This window comes from Rhea americana, unplaced genomic scaffold (genome assembly GCF_003343005.1).
Source record: "Rhea americana isolate MKP2758 unplaced genomic scaffold, rheAme1 scaffold_10, whole genome shotgun sequence".
NCBI classification, from domain to species: Eukaryota; Metazoa; Chordata; class Aves; order Rheiformes; family Rheidae; genus Rhea; species Rhea americana.
In genome coordinates, this window is record NW_028185039.1 from 9,344,291 (window position 1) to 9,360,164 (window position 15,874).

At 38.8% G+C, this 15,874-nt stretch overlaps 1 protein-coding gene across 3 annotated transcripts in view; it reads left to right on the forward strand.

Moving 5' to 3' along the window:
* Positions 1 to 15,874, forward strand: part of TMEM114 (transmembrane protein 114) — a 90,801-nt gene that overhangs the window by 49,874 nt on the left and 25,053 nt on the right. Inside the window, exon 6 of one of the 3 annotated variants that reach the window (XR_014895671.1) lies at positions 13,946 to 13,964. The exons of the other annotated variants lie outside the window; for them this stretch is intronic. The gene's annotated coding sequence lies outside the window, so the exon portion shown is untranslated. Of the gene's footprint in view, positions 1 to 13,945; positions 13,965 to 15,874 lie in introns of those variants that run through there. 3 annotated transcript variants of the gene reach the window in all.

A 15,874-nucleotide genomic window follows, 5' to 3' on the forward strand; every position in this document is an offset into this window, starting at 1 on the left:
AACATAGGCTCTCTGATTTAATGTCTTATTTCATAGCATAAGAACCCCACCAGCTATATAATCTGAGGGGTGGGGGAATGGGGGAGGAAGGATGAGAAAATCTGAACACTAGCTATATGTTATGAGAGAAATAATGAATGTCTCTCCACGCTAAATCTTGATTTCTGACAACAAAGACTGAAATAATTTAGCTATTTCCAAGAGATCTTCATCCATCCATCCAGAGATGCCTCTCTGGCTCTTAAACCTGCTAATGACAAATACAGAAAGCTCCCAGTATATACGCACAAGTTCAGCTGTCAGGTCTCTGTTTAACCTGTTGAATTGCAAAATCAGCCTAACATTGCTGAAAAGGAGAGAGTGGATTCCTGCCTCYCCAACCCGAGGAATCTTCCATGCCAAAATTGTGTTGGTGGCTCAGCTGAAAGCAATGCAGGTTTGCAAAAAATGAATGAAAAGCTGTAACACTTCAGAAGCTGGAAGTATGTGCAAATTTAAATGTCATCCCTGCTGTAGACTAGGGACACATCAAAASTGAAGCAAGTTGTGGTGCAAGGCTGACTGGGAAGGAGCAGCAGCCACTCTTCAGGAGCAAGGTGGCTGTAGGTCTGCAGCACTTGTGAGGTCTCTGAAGCCAGTAAGAGTGATGGGTGCATAAGGGATTTAAGATTAGGCCCCTTCATCCTTTCTAGTTTTACTTTGAGAAACATTGTTTAATTTTCAGTGGGAATTATTGTTGTTAAAGAGGAGACAGCCCTGTCCTTGAAAGCTGCTAGACCTAATTATGAGAGGCTTATAGGGATGGTTGAAAAGATCATCTTTACTTCGTGAGCTGATCTTAATATATTATGTATGGCAAATATCATCTTGTTGCTTTCAAAAAGCAACAGCAAAGGGAAATTCCAGAGACGGGAAATGCAATCTTTCAAAGGATTAAGAGAACTAACTAACATGAATCAGATCATTAGCTTTGTATTTTCTGTTCCACCTTCTGATGCCCATATTTCACTCATGAGGATGAGCTGGAATGACTCCAAAAACTAAGTGGAAATTAATTTCTCAAAGGCTGATCTGGAAGTTAAGATGCATTTCAAAATCACTTGCTGCACAGCTCCCATCCATTTGCCCTGAAGAGAGAAAAATAATGCTTTATGTAGCAACACAAAGTACAAGTTATAATGAATATGGGTGAGCCRCAAAAGGAGGCTCAGTGGGGGAACAGCCTTCCAGCACTGCTGTGAAACACTACATCAGCCATTTTGCTCGCATATTTAAGGATCCGTTTTAACATGTTAAATCAGAAGTGTTTTTAAGGAAGTTGGGTGGACTGTACAAGGAGATTTGTGCACTGATTTCACAGATTTTTAAAGAATCAGATTTGTGATTTGAAAGAGAGTTGCTGCACTTTGAAAATCTCTATTACAGAAATTCAGGAAAAAGGAAAGGTTTTATTTTACATTCAACGTTATGTTCTCTAGCATAGACTATTTAAATTTATTTTCATAATGTCTGAAACATTGTTAAAATGTTAAAGCCCTTTTCTTCCACTAAAGTATAATTTTAGAATATAATTTTTTGTAAAATATCAAACTTATGGAAGATATAACTAATGATAGAGCAATACTTTGTGACAGAAAACTATTTTGCAGATCTGTTTAGAACAAGTTGTAATAAAAGGAATCTCAGTTGCCAGCAAAAAGTAGTTCATTATGAGAAGGATTCTCTTCTCCAGATACACAGCAGAATCATAGAAAAGTAGAGCTATTAAAGTAAGTTCAGRTTCTAAGCCCAGCCCCAGCAATGTGTCTAATTTTAAGGCTATTGGTGTTCTGACTTATGATACGTTTAAGATCTTTGCTGAACTATAGTATGAGACTGATGATGATAAATATTGTAACAGTGATTAAAACCTGATTATATAAAAGTGCATTTTATAAGTATCATTAATATTAGCTAATTAAGCTATTTGCATTCTTAGCTATGCTTAAGAGGAACCATAGTGAAACTGATGCCTTCATTCTCAGAAGTCCTGAAAAAATTCCCTTCTGCCACTATCTTCTGTGTGCACCCTGATTACATTTGCACTTCTGGACAGTTGAGAGCAAACATAATTCATCTAGCTTCATATCTGACCTGCAAATTATTTTAGAAAAGACTTTTAATGGCATAGCATAGGGAAGGAAGGATCAAATACTGCAGATAAAGTAAAGATCATTTAATCACTAGACCTTGTACCTGGATTCAAATGGCAAGTGAAAGCACGCCATGGAGTAAATGAAATGCTGACTCCGCAAAAGCAAGTGTCAAAATTTTACGTGGAATTTTATAGCACTGGGTGCTAGCACTGACACTTCAGTGTGACAGACTTGTGAGATGAGTTAGCAGATGCTAATCTAWTTCAGAAAAACCCACTAAATAAAAGCTAAAGTCTGAATGGGATCCAAGAGTGACTTGTTCCTACTCCGGCAAAACACCAGCAGGAGCAAGAATGTAAGGTGGCAGAGCACTATGGAGAAATTCTTTGCATTAATGCAGAACTAGGGTTTCCAAAGCTGTTGATGAAACATCTTTTTTTAGGATTTAAATTCATTTAAAACAGAAAATGCAGTACCTGTGAAAAAGCTTCCCTTTGTTCCAATCTTAAGATGTGCCTTTTCATCCTGTTGAACTGATTTGCACTGTATTAAAGCAGTAACTGCTAATGATTCCTGGTTCAATGTTATCCTGGACAAATTACGGCAATTATCTAGATCACAAATATAAGTAACAGTCTTTGACATTTTCTTTAATTGTGCTTCAAGTTTAAATGCTTGATGTGTTTAATATGGTCTATTCCAATAAAGGCTGTCCCAAATAAAGTCAAGTGACTTGAATGGTGAACGTTCACACCCTTAGACATGGTTCATTGTACTGCAGAGGAAGAGTTTCTTTTGATTCACTAGATGGTAGCAGTGTATAAACCGTGGAGTTTTTTCATATAAATCAGGCTCATATTCAGAACCTTCCTTTATTTCTCAGTCTGTCTTAGCTGGGTTTTATGCTGGGGTTTTGAGGAGAAAGAAGACAAAAGGTTTTAAATATCCTTCTGAAAGGATGCCAGTTTGCCATCCTCTAGATATCTATCTATCTATCTATCTATAAATTTTGTAACAGGAAGCAGACTGCATCAGAAGAGTGCTGCTACTGATGATCAGGGAATGTATGATTAAATTAATGTCTGTTTATGATAATAGTTTGTCCTGCAGAAGGCCTTGTGTTTAGCAAGGAATAATGTAGTTGATAACTAGCAAGAGGACCCTGGGCTCCCAAACCACTAATCTAGAATAAGATTGTTACTGAGTTTAATCCATTATTGTCAACAGATGTGCAAATAAACAAGAGATGATTGTTTGAAACATAATGCTGTTTCACATACTTCTGTCCTATGTAATACACTGTGCGTGTGCTGAGGTTAACCTCCTGATCTATGTTGTACGATTTGCTACATGAGCATTAATCAGTTCTGGGGAGACAGGAAGGATAAATTCTAAAATATTGACAGTAACAGTAACTATTTCCAGAGAAGATTATATTGTGTGTGTGTGTGTATAAAAATAAAACTTTGGCATTCTGTTTCTATTGCTAGCACACCCTAGGCTTTCAGTGACCACAGCCAGCCCTGGGTGGTACTCTTGGGGAGATCACCTCTGCCATATAGAATYRGTAAGGTTGGAAGGGACCTCTAGAGATCACCTAGTCCAACCTCCCTGCTCAAGCAGAGTCACCTAGAGCATATCAGACAGRGTTGCATYCAGGCAGGCTCTGAATATCTCCAGAGAAGGAGACTCTACAACCCTTCTGGGCAACCTGGTGCTCTGTCACTCTCACAGTGAAAAAATTTCTCCTCATGTTTAGATGGAACTTCCTGTGGTTCAGTGTTTGCCCATTGCCTTGTCCTGTCGCATGCGACAACTGAAAAGAGTTTGTCCCCGTCCCCTTGACACCCTCCCTTCAGGTGCTTGCACACACTGATCAGATCCCCCCCCCATCCTTCTCTTCCCCAGGCTGAAGAGGCCCAGCTCTCGCAGCCGTTCCTCACAGGGCAGGTGCTTCGGCCCTTTGATCGTTCCTGTAGCCCTACGCTGGGCTCTCTGCTAAAAGTGCTGCTTCCTGCCAAAGTACTTCTCGCTGTCTCTCCAAAGCGGCTGTATTCCTCTGGTTTCTGATCTATTTCTCTTCTCTCATGATTCCTGTTCCACCATTTGCAATCATCTGATGTGTGCAGTTTATTGCTATCATCCCAGTGCTAGTTTAGCCAAAAATTAACTCCAGAGAAGATTAGTGCTGTTATTAAGCATCTCTAGTTTTGTTATTCAATCCTATCAACCACACAGGTGTCTCCTCTCCAGGGTTGCCTATCCCTTACACTGTCTTAAGCAGTCACAGTCAAGCAAGCTAATTGTCTTGGCTAGTGTAGCAACTTGACATGAGCTCAGTCTATTTTAAAATATGCTGCACTCATAACTCTAATGTTCATTCCTAATATTAGTTCTATTGCAATATTTGAAACATGAACTTTGGAAATTTGAAGTGGTCTGTTGGAAATATTTTCAGCTTACAAATACATGATGCTGAAAGGAAGATATCATGTACTGATGATAATGGCCAGAAGCAGCAGAGAGATAATTAACGTAACCCTCCAGTGAGTAGCTAGAACTAACTGTAGGTAGCCAATATCCATATCTGAACCTAGTGGGATGCAGATAGGATCCTTATCACTAACCAAAACCTATGTCTTTCTGACTGAATCAGACAAGACTTACTTTGCAGAAGTTGTTCTATATAAAGCTTGCAGCAAATGTTAGTGTCTAGTGGAACAATGAAATAAATCCAGGGGACGTTTGCAGGAGAGTTTTCAGAAATCCTTCAGGCAACAACTGTGGAAGAGTGACTGTAATGTAAGGACAATTTTGTGTTGTGCAAAGCAGAATAAGATGGGTAGAATTATCATTGATTTTAACATTTATTAACATTCTATTTCCCTGAAAATGTTTGAATATCTGATTCCATTTTTGCAAATTTCAATGGCTGAGGATTCTGATTCTTAGATTTTATTTTTGATGGATTCAATCAAGTGAGATGCTTTAAAATGCCAATCCATAGAAAGAACACAGCAAGTGGATATCAAATCTTAAGGGCTTGTCTGTTTTTGTATAATACCATGGATAATTTCTACTTTTTAAATAAATTCCTAAAATTCCTATCTAAATATATTTCCTAATTAGGGCTCCACAAATCATTCTAAAATACATGATAGAGATTGTAAGAAAACCACACAGTTGAGATCAAGAACCAAAAGAAAATTGTTATTTCATAATTAGTAACAAAACCTTCAAGATGGGGGYCCTAAGCTAAAATTTCAGCAAGGAAATCAATTCACACCTCAAACAGGCTACTAAAAAGTAATTAAAAAAATATAATGGTCCATATTGCATGTACATCAGTGAGCAGGAAACAAGGTATATGCTGATTCTGCATCATCCTAACTCTGCAACTACCACTTAGGAATTAATAGAACATATAGCATGACTCTCTTGAAGCTATATTCCTGCTGGCTGCTGCTGTGGTGATACATTGCAATAATATGCCAGTGATGATATTCCAGTAATAAATGATGGTAATATAGTATCAGACCATCATCACTCCAGTGATGTACTAGTGCAATACATTACCGGGCAACAGAGTTAAAGCATTAGTGGAAGAGGCAAACTTCAATATACATATGCTGGACACAATGTACAACATAATATGCCATATGCATTACATATGTCTGTATGCAGTAGCTATATATGAAATGCATACTGCATATTCAGATTTTTCTTACTCATCTGAATGCTTAAAATCCGAAGGAAATTTAAATATTCAAACAATATAATAGTAAATGCTGCATATTCTATGCAAYCTGTTTGGATGCATGCACTGGGATGTATGCAGACCCACTTCAGTGCAGCTTCAGAGAACACTGTTGCCTTTGATAACAGCATAATAACGTATGAAAATTTGTAATCTACACTTGCGTAATTTAGGATCCTATGAGCTGTTTGGGACAGAAGCCTTGTCCTAACAATGGTAATTTTCCTGGTATATGCTGTTGGCATATGTAAATAATATTCAGATATACATTTTCAACTGAGAATACTGAAGGACTTCATAAACATAGGAACACAATCATCACATTCAACAGAGACTGGCAGAAACAAAGAAACTTGCTACAAACTGCAGAAAGGCAAAGATGGAGCTGCTGTGGAATCAGACATCCACATTTTCACCATCCTGTTTTAACAGAGCATTGCAATGTGTGTTTGTTTGATTGCTTCTTTTAGTACTTACACATCAAAATAATATGTAGCGCCTTGGCATGCTGGATCAGGGTCAGCAGGTTTTCGATTTAATTTAACTGCTTTCAGCTTGTTCCTTAGACAGTGATTACTGCCAAAGGGCGCTCAAACTTCTTTTAAAAACAACAACAACAACAACAAMAAAAACCCTGACTCTTCTGCAATGATGGTGTGATTCTAGACCTGATCCACATGCAGATGGGCCAAGTAGTTGGAGGAAAAAAACCTGAAGACATTTCTCATGCCTTATTCTTTATTTATTTTACTTGGCAGCTTTCTTCACTGGAAACTTATACAAGTGTAAGGCATAATAGCAGTGACATTTTCACTGAAATTGTCTCATCTAACATAATAGACACATTCCCAGTGAAGCTTCCTGTAGTATCCTAGCTCCYTAAAAGTGGTGTGAATTTGGGAAGTCACACTGAGCAGTTTACAAGTAGTTTTAAAATTCTAATTACCTTGGAAGCCAAAATGACAACACCAAGATAGCACAGTCAAGGGAGGAGGCTCTTTTTAACTAAAGTGCAGTTTCAGAGGTTCAGTTCTGATGACAATAGAAGAGAGAATGAAGCTATGTACCTTAAAGACTTTTGTTAGCCTCTCTCATGTTAAACTTCTCCAGAGGAATTCAGTACCCGTCAGCTATGCGATCAATAAATATGCTATTGATAGAAAGTGAGGGAAGGACTTAAAGAATCATTAAAGGTTAGTTGGTTTGTCCCTGTAGCTGATCTGCTCAGCATCTGTTTACAACTTCAGAGTCACAGACTAAGACTCTGAAATTCATCTGGGAAAGAAGTTTGATTTTGTATGACTGCCTGTAATTTGTATCTCCTAATATGAAAGAATATTAACTTCCAGGAGCTGGTGTGAGGAGCTTCTGCATGAGCAATCCAGTTAGTCACTATATTGTTCTTTGATGTAAGAAGAGTGAGATGGTTCTATCTAGGTACAAATAAAAAAAAAAGCAATACAAATAAAACATTCACAAAGCTAGGCGCACTGTAGTTTCACTAGGTTGCCTGTGACACCCAAAATGTTGCTACTACAAATTTGGTTCATTGACAGAGATTTTGCATCTTTCAGAACATAATTCAGCTTTTTAGGATACTATTGAGATAGTCAAGGCCACATGCTGAAGTAAAAAGCAGTTRGAAGAAAAGCTAGCTAGGGAAAGTGAAGATCTCAAAGTGTAATGTGCATGTTGTAACCCAACAGAGAATCTAGAGCCACAGGGACAAACTGCATTTCCTGCTGGGCTTGTCATCTACTTTATTAACTTCCCCACAGCAATAGTGGAATCATAGCCTCAGGAAAAAAATCCGCCTTTTAATTCAAAAATTACTAGTGATGAAAACTATCATAACCACCATTAAATTGTTTGTCTCCTTAGTAAGCTTCACTGCTAACAACTTGAAATAGATAGCTGGAATGTGTATGATTTCGGTTGCTTCAGGTTCAGGCGCTTTGGGTTCTACTACAGATATTTCTGTTCAGCAAAGATGTTCCCGCTTCAGGTGTGTTTTTCCTCTCCAGTTACTTACGAAGTACCTTGATCAGAGTATCTTTCTCCTCTGTTGAACGTTTTAGCCTCCCTGTGGATTTTTTTATCATACTAGTTTCATAGTTTTATTTCATGTCATCTAGAGAAATGTTTTACCGAAGTCTAAATATATTTATTAAATGCTCTTCCTTCATCAACCAGACTTAAAATCTCATTAAGAATATCAGTACTCTGAGATTTATTTTCCATAAAGACTTTGTTGACCAGCATTAACTATAGCATGCACCTCTAAGTCTCTGTTAATTGAATTAAATATGAGCTTTTCCATTGTTTTTCCCATATGGATATCAGACTGACAACTTCTGTCTTCTTGCCCAAACCTTATAAAGGACTAACAAGTAACTAGCATTCTTTCAGTTTTTTGGAATTCTCCCCTGTCCATGGGTTACTGAAAGGTCAACACTAGCTGTCAAGAAAGCTCCTCAGCCAGCTACTTTAAAATTCCTCAATGCAGATTACCTAGAACTTCTGGTTTAAGTATGTCTAACTACAGTAGCTGTTGATTAATATCCCTTTCAAGTTAYAGTAAGAATAGAAAGTACGTTACCATGATCATATGACAAATGCATCATCTTTCCTCCAGTACAGAACAGATCTATATTGAATTCTCCTGGATTCTCATTTGGGAACAGACCTATCAGTCTCTTCTGGTTCTTTCACTTCAGAAATGTTTTTCTAGAACTCTTTTCTTATTAATGTGTTGGCCATACATTTTAGCTTTTCTTGTCAATTTTCTATAGTTTCTATCCTCTTTTACTATCAATCAGCTTTGTCTTTCTCCTTCTTGTCTATAAGACTTACCTCCTATAGCTACCTTGACTTCTTTCCTACCTCAGAGGTTTGCAATTTATTATGCTGAGGTTATTCTGTTTTGTTTCTACACAGATACTAAAATAACATGTTCTTAAACAGTTCCAACAAAACTCTCTCATTTTCTGCTTAATTTCATGACAGTTTTTGGTTTTACAAAGCCAACCCTCTTAAGACATTGCTATATAYTATACTGGTTCAGGCTTCATTTTTGCTTACATGTAGAAACATTAATTGAATTATTACCACTTATCTGTCAGTACTCAAGCTAACATTGGTCCTTGATGTAAGAATTTCTCTTTAGCCAAGAGCACTACAAAGGTAAACACATCACTCAAAACTGATGTGTTCGTTCCTGACACTGAAGCTTTCCTTTCRGTAAAGGATCCTCATCTTTCCCACAGGAAAGATCTGGCTACTAAGTTCGACCAGGAAAAATGCCAGTCTTACCAGAGGAGTTTTACAGCTCCCTGGGGGACATGGCAGCTCATTTCAGCTGGGCCCAGGCACAAATTCCCCCTCCTTCTCTCCCTCCTTCCCCCAACAGCAGGGTTCCCAGGCAAACCCTGAAATGAGGAAAGAAATGTCCTCTGCCAAGGGGAAGAGCATTAACCATCTTATTACACATCTGGTGGGGTCTGTAGGACTTGCAGAGGAATCATTCAGATCATGTTGGCTCTGCTCTGAAGTTGCCTGGCAAGGGGACCTCTTCCCCACTGATTCTGCACTGGGTGACTTCAGGCCTGTGATAACTCTGGWGATGAAAGATCAGAGTATGGCTTCTTAGCAGGTCGCACTCTGCAGGTTTCTTTACAACACTTTTGCTTGGACCCTACAGGCTAAGGGAATAGGATGCCTTAAATATTTGGCTAACCATGAGCTGGTGTGGATTGCTCATTGTTTTAGCCAAACAAGAGGAAGGGCTGATATTCCCCACTACTGCCTCTCTTCAAAGCCCAATGTTATGCTTTGAAAACAATACTCCTATTTAATTTACTTCTCTGGACTAAAATATCTGCATTTTCTCTCTTGCACTTGTGTTTGAATCTTTTCTCATGGATATTTTAATTGAAAATAGTTAACATGCAGTGGTTTCACTAAGTGGTTAGCCAAAGCAATTAGGCTGAGTTCAATAACCCGTTATGCAGGTTGCAGGGGATGAAAACTGGCTCATATCTTATCTTGAAACTGAATAGAGAAAAAAACWTTTTTCAGTAGCTCCTTTCCAGCGCAGCTCCTCTGCCGTCAAAAGTGCTTAGGTTTATGTGGACATCTTTACCAACAACGTACACTAGCAAAGTAGCCATCAATGGCAAAATGTCCTTGCAAGGAGAAGGCTCTGTAACTCTGCAGCAGGCTGTTGAATCACATGGTCTGCCACCAAGTCACCTTCTCAGGGTTGTGTTGCCACCCCTTTCCTGGACAGGCTGGGTTTATCAGGGAGGTGCTGTGGGGTGGTGAGCTGTGATTGCAGAATTGTGGCTCCAGCCCTCTACAACTGTCTGTCAACCATCATGTGGCCCTGCCATGCAACGTGAGGTTGGGTATCACAGCTGGAACAGGCACTGCAAGAGAATGCCTTTTTCTGCTCACTTCTCACAGCTGAAATTTCCCCTCCCAAATAAAGTCCATGTCAAAATACACATCGAAGTATGACTGATGGCATGTTATGTCAAATAAGTTACCAAAATCTCTTTAGAGCTGCTCTTCCTGCTCTTCACTGAAACAAGAACAAAGAATTCTTTCCATTTGGAAGCTTTAGATTGTAAGCTGAAGYACTGTGCGCGCACACACACACATATCCCCCTTCAATATGCAATCTCGTATTTTATAAAACCACAGCAAGGAAAATATATTGAAGGCTTGCCAAATTCCTCCTCTCACTAGGCACATATTACGGAGCTGGGAATACACCCTCCTGATATCTAGGTTTYGATAATAGTTTGCTTTTGTCATGCCAAGTGAACCATAAAAAAAAGAAAGACAAGTTACAGCAAATTAATAACTTCTCTACTGCATGTTATTTCTATTAAAATTTTAAAAGGGTTTGTAGTGACAGTAAAGTGTGGTCTTTGTTTTTTAGAATGGCTTCCACAACACTACACAAGAGTTGCCAATGGCACTTATGCCTTTTCGCACACAGAGCTATTTAGCTGACAACAGTGTTTAAGCCATTAAACAAGATAATATTGCAACTGTTATGCAATGGCAAAGCTCCCTCCTACAAGAAGTATTTGGGGTTTTAAGCTTAAAGTTGACATTTGTTCCATATTCATTTATATTTTCTTTATTAGAAATGTATAATTTAATGTAATATTAAAGGCCCTTAGGATATACACTTTGTTACCTATAAAACATTCATGCACGTTGAACACTTTTTTTTTGGTGCCAGTTCTTGGCTTTGTACATCTGCTATACAATGCTGAGTATTCTAACAACATGCCTTAATTGAGTTTAGGTGTTTGAGTCATTTATTTAAATTTGGTAGTGTGAATAATTTATTTCAATTTACATTTTAATTATTTTACCCACTTTTTTGGGAGTAACCTCATTTTCTAGCTTCTAAAAAAATAATTGGCATATGTTTACTGCAGCAGCATTCACACTTACTAAATTCTCTGAGAAGTTTACTTCCAAACTGAGAAATACTAATGAATTATTCATATATCAGGCATTAGCTGGAATTAAATTAGAATGCCCATACCTGAAGGGAACCTGACCTAATATCCAACAGTCCCTAGAACTCCTCAGGATTTTTCATCTGCCATGGCAAGCTGGACTAACCTTTGTTTAAGAATGACCAAATATGGGTACTTCTGCAGTCAGTGAGGGCTTCTATATAATTATTTATTATCTGTAGTTGAACAGTGTGTTGCCATGTCTTGTATGACATGGACTTTCCTGTAGAGGGATTTCTCTTTTCCAGGAGTCTTTCTAACACAAAATAAAAAATGTTTTATGGTTTCTTATCTCCTTTGTGCAAATGGGCTAAGCCAGGAATTTCTTTTCCACATTATTAATAGAAAGTGAAGGACTAAGATATTCATTTGACTTCCAACCTGCACTTGTTTAGAGGCTTCACAAGTGAGGATATAACACATACCATCTAGGAGAAGCATCTAGTCCGTGATGTGCTCAAAAGGTGACAAACATGCCCCAAGTACAGCTGGAAGTGCACATGGCACAGTGTGGTGAAATAGTAGTGTGTTTCCTGGGATAACCTCAAAATGAAGTCCAAGTTCAAAGAATTTCTGGCCTCAGAAAAGAATGGAGATTTTGCTGGGAAACAAGCAATAATTTGAAAAGTGTTRTTTATTTATTTACTAAACAGCTAAAGCTAATTGCTCAATCTCTGAACAATCAAGTTCCTTTAAAAGGGGCTCTGAAAAACAGAGGTACCCCAAAACAGGGGAAAAAGTACTAAATTGATTAAAGCTTGCAAAGTTTACTCACTGAAGTACAAAAGTTTCACGATCTTCTGCCCTTTCTGAGTTGCCCAGCTCCAAGGAGAGCACATATGGTCTACCTAGAGCCAGTGCCATTTCCTTACTGGACTGGAAAACTCAGATGTTTTCAAAAAACAGAATGGTATCCATAGGAAAGCAGCTGATTTTATTTATAGAATATTTAAAATTTTAAAGATTATGTTCATATCTGAAGTATAATCTCTGAGCAGTTAATAYCAGTGAGTTTACCTAGTTCTTGCATCATTTCCTGGGCAGTAGTCACAAGCTTTGCCCCTGCAACCGAATGCTCCTTAACCCCCCTCACTAGATCTGCTCAGGTGCCTACTCAGTTGCACAACTGCAGTCCTCAGGGTTCATCAACTTAACCCCTGAAGTACTGCTGCTGTTTTAACAATTGTTTCACCTTGCAGAAAGCAAAAAAAATCACAGTTGCTCATCCACGACACAATTCAGTAATTTGTTCACCAAAAGCATCTGTAACAGTTTTCTCCAGCTCTTTATGGGGTTACTTGTGCATTCAGCCTCAGGGTCTAGATGAGTCTTAATGTTAAGACATACAGTATGATCTGATTTTAGAAGAGCTTAGTATCTAAGAAAACTATCTGAAGTCTGAATGCAGCTATGACAGAGCATCTCTCCCTGTGACAGCTGCCTCTGCAGATTTCAGAGTGCTACCAGGAGAAGCAGTGACCACATTTTACAGATGCCTGTTAGTGACTGAGATGGCTAAAGTACTTTTACAAGCAGAAAAGGATGTGTTCAACAAAGGGCAATAAAACTTCTCAGCATTAAGTATGTAAAGATTTTTCTTTAGCAATAAAGTCAATTTGTGACATTTTGCTATCAGTCTTGAATGCAGGCATRCATAAACACGTACACCTGTGTCTGATTTTTTTATAGTCTTTTCCAAGTGCCACGTAACTATAAGCAAAAATACATGCATTATTTTCAGCAYGAAYATCTTTCTTTGTTCCATGGATTTCTGTGTGTATATACATATACATACATATATATACACACATACATACATATACATTATTCAGCACTTTCTTTTTTTTTATTCATGCATGCCTTTTCACACATGCAAGGGTACCCTGAAATGTTATGATCTCCCTGGTCTGTCAATCTATAGCTACATAAATGTTTCTCTAGGTAAATAAATTTCACCCYATTTTACTTTAAAATGTAATTTTTTTCAAATTCACTTTTACTGCTAAGTATAGCACATAACGACCCATCCATAAATGAACACCTTGAGAATGGAAAATAGTAAGCCAGAGATATTATTAGTAATAAAAAACCTTCAACCAACAAAGTCTATGCATATCTTTGTTTTGAATATCAATTGAGACCCTGTCCCAAGCAGGCCTCTTTTTTTCAGAGGTAAAATACCTGTGGTAAAATACCTAACTGAGCAGAAGTTGGGTRTAGGGGGATCCTCTAAGAAGCAGTGATCCAGTGGGTTTTCATGAAAGGTCAGGGAAAATTATCTCAGTTAAAACTATGAACCTTGGCTTTCTAGGATTAAGAGCAACATGACCTATGGGAGCAGGTGCTGCTGCTGGGAGCTGTAGTCCTCGGTGCTCTCCACCAGCCAGCCGCAGAGATAGCCACCCGAAGCTTGCACGAAATTCATTCTGAGCTTGGCATGTTCTTTGCTTGAGAAAAATTTGATCTGGTTTGTTATGGGGCACTGTGAAAGCTCAGTCTGTTTTTCACTGCAGCAATTCCAACAAAGGAACTGATGAGCTCGGCAGATGGCTAAATGCCTTGTTGAACCGGAGCCATATCAGATCCCTGCACATGGGGAAATAACTTGGAGAATGATGACGACAAGCCCAAGGATGCAGACTTCTGAAAAGCGAGGTGCTAGATCCACACAGGAAGCGGCAGAGCAGAAAAGCAGTGAGCGTTATCACCCATCAAGTCAGCGACAGGGACCAGCCACCACTGCAAGTTCAGGATGCTGCATAGGGCTTTACATGTCCATGCCTCAAGCCACATGACACCTCTGTCCTAAATGCTATGATAAGAATAGATTTATCTTCATAGTGGTGGTGGTATGTAGCACAGAGCCAYCTGTGAGCTGTGCTGAATATACAATACACTAAGCTGCCTGGCTTTCAGACTTGCATGCATCCTAACAGTAAGAGAATTAAAACTAATTTTTGGACAACATGAATTCTATTTTGAAGGTTACAASAAAAAGACTTTCCAGAAAGCTAGACAAAATGTTCTCAGCTCACATTGATTAATTTTTATATGAAAAATTCCATTTTTGACCAAAGAATGTAATAAAATATATCACTAAAATCTTGGAAATGAGCATCAGTTGTTGAAAAAAATCCTACAAATTTGAAAGATCTCTTTTCACACAATATATTAAGGTTTTTTTTATACGATGGTCCAAATTCTTAGGATTTTGGTGGACATTTCTGAGACGAGTTCTTTGTCCTATTGCACTTACTATCCTATGTTGGATATATACAAGTAGAAGAAAGTTACTGTGAAAACATGTATTTGGCCTTGTTTGACTGTGAGGAGCTTTTGAAGTGCAGATTTATTCCAGATAGGGACTAATATAACAGCCATCTTACTTGATGACTCTGAAGCTACCCCTGTTTCTCTCCTTCTTTACATAGTGGGTATTCTGGGAAAAGGCTCACAACACTTTCTCTAATCCTCTTCTGTTGGGAACAGGATATTAAATGCTCTGCAATAAAGCAGATTCTGCTTGTTGTTCAGTAACCTTGTAGCCTTCAGCCCTGTTCTAAAATCTTGCAGGAGCCTGCATTCCCAAGCAGCCATCAATGATTTGTATGAGAGGAAGAAGGATATTAAAGATGCACCAGAGGAAACAAAAAAAGAGAAGCTAACCTTGGAGTAGCCAAACGGATAGAGACCCATCATTTTAACTTCTAGCCCTCCTTACCTGTTCCTTTCCATTGCTGAAATTAATTTTCTTTACATAATTCTTGCCAGCCCCTGCTCTGGCACTGCAGGCTGGCTTTTTAACTTGATTAGTGGCGTTCATTCACTGTCTTTACTGGGAGGGGAGTTGAGGCTGGGGAGTAAGATGAGGTAGTTGGGGAAATAATGCTGTTTTTCCATCTGGGCTCCAGCAGGACTTTCTGGATGAAACCTATCAATCAYGGAAAAAGGTTTATCAGCACTGCAAGAGCTGAGGAAAGCATATGTTTTCTTCCCACCTTTGTTACTAGTCCACCCTCTCACTTCAGGGCTGTGTTCTCGTTAGTAGCAGCCTCTTTGCAATGCCCAAGAGGAGCTCTATCACTGGCTGTGATGGGGAAGGGGGCACCGGGCAGGCAACAGCAAGAGGCTGTGTGTGTGTGTGCGTGCTGAGCAGCCTGAAATGCCCCAAGAGAGGAGACAGACCAGCTTYCAAGGTGCCTAATGCAGCTGCCTGGGCAGGAAGGGAAAGCAGAGGAGGAGGGAAGTGGGGTGAGGCCTGATGAGCTGCTGGAGGCTGCTCTGATTGCAGGACTGAAAAATGATAACAAGTGCACATGTTGAGCTTCTTCTCTGGAATACACAACTCACTGGCAAGCCTTCGGAGATTTTTAACTGTTCACAAGTTCAGGATAAGAATAATCTCACTTTTATGAATGCAGTGGATCATCAGGGGGAACATT